Raw genomic sequence first — 5,262 nt, 5'->3', positions numbered from 1 at the left:
TCTGTTTTCTGATTTCTTTTTTTTTTGTTGCAATTTAAGCCATATATTTGCTCATTTCGTTTGGTACAATTTACACTAAACTGCAGCATGGTAGCAAATTTTTTTGGGGGGGGGACAAAAATTAATACGCGCAGGGATGTCATCCACACAATCAAGTCAGTGTGAACTTCCAAACTTAAACAATGTGTCTCTCGCTTTGGATATCCCCACCAGCACACAATGCAGACCAAAGGCCAACAGGTTCAAACAGATGATCGCGCCCACTGCTTGCCCTGGTGCCTTAGTGTAGTCTAAATACCAGTAAACGATATTCTCACTCCCAGTCATCAGCCCTACAGCCCAGTAGAAAATAGTGGAAGTGATATATACAATGCCGATGTCAGCTACATAGACAAAGTCGTTAAGGCGAATTGGCACCCGGGATACAAGGACATCTACAATAACGATAACAGGGTTCACAACATGCTTTAGTATTGCGTCAGGAGGCCATCCAAAGACAGAACTGAGCAGCGCTGCGTAAGCAACACTTACGAGAAAGCTAACTGTGTACGTCAATATCGAGAGGGCCCGGTAAGCTCTGAAGTGCCAGGGAAGTTGGGATGGCTGCTGGCGTGGGCTGTGTTGCGAGTTTCTGTTCGAACGAGGCTTTCTGGCAGCATCTTGGGTCTTCTGAAAAGGAAGAGTCAAGAGTAGAGTGTGATACATGTGTATTTCAGACCCCGTCACACAGAGTAATGAAGTTTTTTAGTTGGAGATCTATGGATTCACAGGTTACATTATGTATTATGTGACAGGTTGTTCAGTGTAATGTAACCAGCTGCTGTCGTGCCGCGTGCCTGCAAAGCTGGTGTGTTACGTCAAAGGGTGGTCTTACTGGCTTTATACTAGTAGATACAGATACAGGGCTTACCATTTGCCGTGCTTGAAATTCATTACACGAACCCCTTCCCATTCCACTTAACACTTAATAACCATTTTGCAACCCTCTAGCTAGGTGATATACTCCACACTTTTGGCCTATGCCTTAACCCTACTTTGCAATTCATCCAAGATTCAGTTAGAATGGTAGACTGACCTGTACTGGGGTGTGTGTAGCACACAGTACAGCACCCCATGTAAAATACACAGCCAGGAGGACGACAGACCAGTGGGATAAATAGGAAAGCCACAGTTTGTCGGGATTGTTAACACTGAGACGCTGGACGTCCAACCAGATGAAGTACAGGATACCTCCAGCCATCAGCACACGGTAGAGCAGGTACGGAGTCTGATTACTCAGCCACTGTTGGCCCAGAGAGGAAACTTACATGTAGCACTGCAGTCACTGCACACAATATATTTTCCTCCAAGCATATACATGTACATGTAATGCAGTTTTGGCTCATTAGAAAAGATGAAATCAAGGCTTTACATTTCAAGGTCCACATACAGGCCCACTCAATGATCCAGCTTAGACAGTTCTTGGGAAAATGTTTCAAAGTTCTGATAGTTTATTATATGGGAACAATTATAAAGAATCTTTCTTTCTTTATTAAAAATTGCAACAAGACAATACATGAATCATTCTTGACCAATTCCATTGGTTACTGAATTCATATGGGTAGCTTATCAATGTTTATAGAGTGTCACCAACTACTACTATTCCATTGCTTCACAGCACAGAGTTTTTGTGTCAAATGTGATTAGTGAGCCGGACTTCTTTGCGAGAGGAATCAAGGAAGCCATTTACATCAGGGCCCTACAACCATCCCTCAACAGAGACGGCGCGCGCCACAGATTTTCCGCTAATTATGATCCGCTGCTCACTGAGTCACGTGTGCTATCTGCATACTGTGGCGTCATCCCAGCGGTGGATTGCTCACTCCTTGACAAAGACTGGTGTTGTACAGTCGAAAAGTTGGGTAAGTCCAATTTTTGTGTTGGAAATTACAGTTAAAACTTGTTTCAGAAAAATGTGATTAGTGTCAACAAAAAAAGAAAGGAATTGTAGACCATCAAGTAACATCATCAAGTGCTTGAAGACTTGTTTTCTTTCCATCTTTTGGTTTCCTGGGAAGAACCACCCTTATATAAACTGTCCGGTAACGTTATATCACAGGTTGTCGTTAATCAAATATTTAGATCTCACGGCTAGATTGATAGATGTTCTTAGATAACTGTTATAAGCATAGTGGCATTTTCAGACTCACAAAAGATGACGGGGGGTGAAATATAAGAGTGGGGAGAAAGAACTTGCTCAAATCAACATGAAAAAAAAGAGAACGTCAGAAGGAAGCGGATACCCATTTCCAGCCATCTACGATGCAATCTGCTCGGTTCAAAACACACCTTGTGGCTTACTGGAGTGCTGCAACCGAATCCCACAGGGAAATTTGTTGTTTATTCTATTAATAATCAGAAAAAATTGACCTGATGTCAAGCTCAAACGTAATAGGGTTTCCTGCAGCCCAAATCTCCTTATTTACACCTACATTTTTGTGAAAAGAATGGCTTGATGCAGTGTCACAATTTAGTCCTTTGCAGAAATTAAACAGTATCATTTGAAGCATTCTACTTCAAATGAACAAAAGAAACAGTTCAGACACCATATTTTTCCCACAAAACTCTGGTTACTGCACCTCTAAACCTTTACAATATTTCTGATGAAATGTAATTCATTAAAAATGTAGATTATTCCCAAAATAACTGTGCCATTCTTCCCATAGTACATGCAAAGCCAAACGGTTAAACATAAAATCTGTTTCGCAATAGACCTGCTAGGTTGGTACCTCGGCCATCTTTCAGTGAAGTTTTAATTGGGTGTACAAATACATGACATAGTGTACCAGTAGGTGGCTCCTAATGTCGTAGAGCCATGTAACCTGTGTTGCATGGTAAACTGCATTTTGCTAAACTCATTTGGGTAGCCTTACCGGACAAGTGTAAAACACAGACGGGTCCAATGTGTCGTCCTTCGCTTGGGAGGAATCGTCATGGCGATGTTTGGGATCCCTGCTGGCAACTGTAACATTTTTACGATGGAGGGTCTTTCTCTGAGCCATGACTGTGTCTGAATGCCTTTAAGTTAGTACGTAACTGATCAATGTGGACAAATCTAGGAAAGCGTGTCTACAGTACAAGGCAGGAAGTGCCAAATGGTGGGTAGGACTTCAGATCGCACTGTGTGGGCTTGGGAAAATGGCAAAGATTACAATGATTAATAAGATAAACAGCAGTGCCCATCTCGGTTTCTATAACCTTTGGGTCACATGGTTGTGCAAGCACTACAACAGGGAGCCAGTCCACTGGTAGACTGGTGTGTGTTCGACTACATGTAAATTGCCATACCACTGAGAGTCGAAGGCATCTAGTTTGTGTGCTAGTGGCTGTGTAAGGGTCAATGTCTCAGAGCCGGATAGGACCAGAGGCAGAGACGTGCCTTGGTCGATCTTGAGAGGTGTTTACAGCGCCACACACGATCCAAAGAGGCAAAAGCTGCTGAGGCTATTCCCAATCTTCGCTTTATGTCTTGTTCGGACTTTCAGTCTGATGTGATGAGACTTCACTTTTACCTTTGATGCAATAAAACCTTGAATTACCAGACTGCACACCTTCTCCTGGGTTCTAGCTGATTCTGTACTTGTAGCTAATAATCTCAACTGGGCACTCCTGAGCTGCGATACCTTCACCCTTCACTAGGCGGTGCTTCAGCATGGTCGTGTCACGGTCAGGTGCAGCCCGATTGTGACGGTGGATGGAGGTCAGCGGCTGCAGTACCTGCACCTGTCACTGGGCGGCGCTTTATCAACGCCGTGTTACGTTCAGGTGTGGCCCGTTGAGTTTACTAATATGGATTGATGTAGCTGTGTTCAAGATCGGAGGAGAATGTAGGTTAGTACACAGGAGACAGAGTGGTAGAAGAGAAGTCCAAGAGAAGCGTTTTACAGTTAGCTTGTGAGCTTTCATACTGAATGAGAGTCATCTGCAAACGTGTTTGACAGTACGTCAAACATACCGCGACGTTATGTGTGTGTCAGGTACCACCGTGAACTTAAGGTTAAAGGTCAGAAAGTTCAGGTTTGTTGACGTTAAGCCCAGGTGAGCCCGCAGACGCATGTTACCTGTGCACGCCTCAGACAGGATTTCTCGATTCCGCGGCTTTTCGGTGCAAGTTTAGAGGACCAGGTATGCAGGTATGTATCTTGTTGTTTCGGTTATGTCGATACATAGAGAGTTAAACAATGCTAATGCAATGTCAGCAGTTGTGGATTTCTTACTTTGTATGTTTAGAACGATTTGTGGTTGTCCACCTTTACGTTTCAAGGATGTGCGGCGCCTTTTTAATACCTGAACAGTTACTGGCTCGTTTCGTAAATATATCAGGAGGCAGGGGAGAGGAGTTTGTTGTTCTTCTACTACTGTTGTTGTTATTGTTCTATCATCATCTGGTCGTGAAGGTGTCACGGATTTTTAATGTTTAATTATTGTATGATGTCAGTAGTAAATGATGTGTAAAAATATAGTAAGGTGAGTTATAGTTCCTTTCCCCAGTTTCTGCAGTGCTGGTCGCCGAGCTTGTCTGGGTGAACCCACGGCCAGCTGCAGAGCCGCGCCGGCATCTTCCTTCTGCTAGGGGGACCGGTGCAGAAGTTGGAACTTGGAAGAATCACAGAGCCAACATCTTCCTCCTGCTGCGGGGACCAGTGCAGAAGCTCATCGGAGTCCATTTTACAGATGTAAAAACATAGAAATACCGTATTTCTCCGATCTTACAACTGTAAAATGAATTCCCATGATCTTCATACGGTATAAATATATCTGTCATTATTTCTTATGGAAATAACTTGCATATGAATACTTTGGAAACAAATTCTGTAAAGAAGTACTGTAAAATCTTCATAATTTACCAGAATGATAATAGATATATTCAACCTTAATGACGATCACCTGTGTAACAGAAGCTCATCAACATAATTTACCCAAATTGTCTATTTTGTGTCTGGACCACAAGTGAAATATACATCCTGTGGAAATAGTGTATTTTAAATTGGCATGAATCATAGTGTGTCAGTCTGTACTAGTGTCATAATGGAAAACTTTCATAAGTGAATATATCTGCATATCTAAAGGAATACAGTGAGTCAGACAGAGAATGTGTTGAATAAATAAATGAATATATTTTGTATCTTATTGTAAGTAGAGTTATCCGTTCTGCTGTTATTGTTAGAAACCTCGCAAGGTGGCCATGCTTTGCATGCATCTGTAATCAACTTGTGTGTATTC

The 5,262-nt window shown here is 42.5% G+C and overlaps 1 long non-coding RNA gene across 2 annotated transcripts; it reads right to left on the bottom strand.

Moving 5' to 3' along the window:
• Positions 1–51: 51 nt before the first annotated feature.
• Positions 52–3,237, bottom strand: LOC136438433 (uncharacterized). Of its 2 annotated transcripts, none has more exons than XR_010756422.1 (3): positions 2,913–3,237; positions 1,076–1,282; positions 52–669 (listed from the first exon to the last, which is right to left on the bottom strand). It is a non-coding gene; the product is annotated as an uncharacterized lncRNA (long non-coding RNA). The 2 variants fall into 2 exon arrangements; XR_010756423.1 differs by having other exon boundaries at positions 52–666.
• Positions 3,238–5,262: the final 2,025 nt, after the last annotated feature.

This window comes from Branchiostoma lanceolatum, chromosome 7, assembly GCF_035083965.1.
Source record: "Branchiostoma lanceolatum isolate klBraLanc5 chromosome 7, klBraLanc5.hap2, whole genome shotgun sequence".
NCBI classification, from domain to species: domain Eukaryota; kingdom Metazoa; phylum Chordata; class Leptocardii; order Amphioxiformes; family Branchiostomatidae; genus Branchiostoma; species Branchiostoma lanceolatum.
Note: the sequence above shows the minus strand (reverse complement) of the source record. Positions and strands in the feature narration are given on the sequence as shown.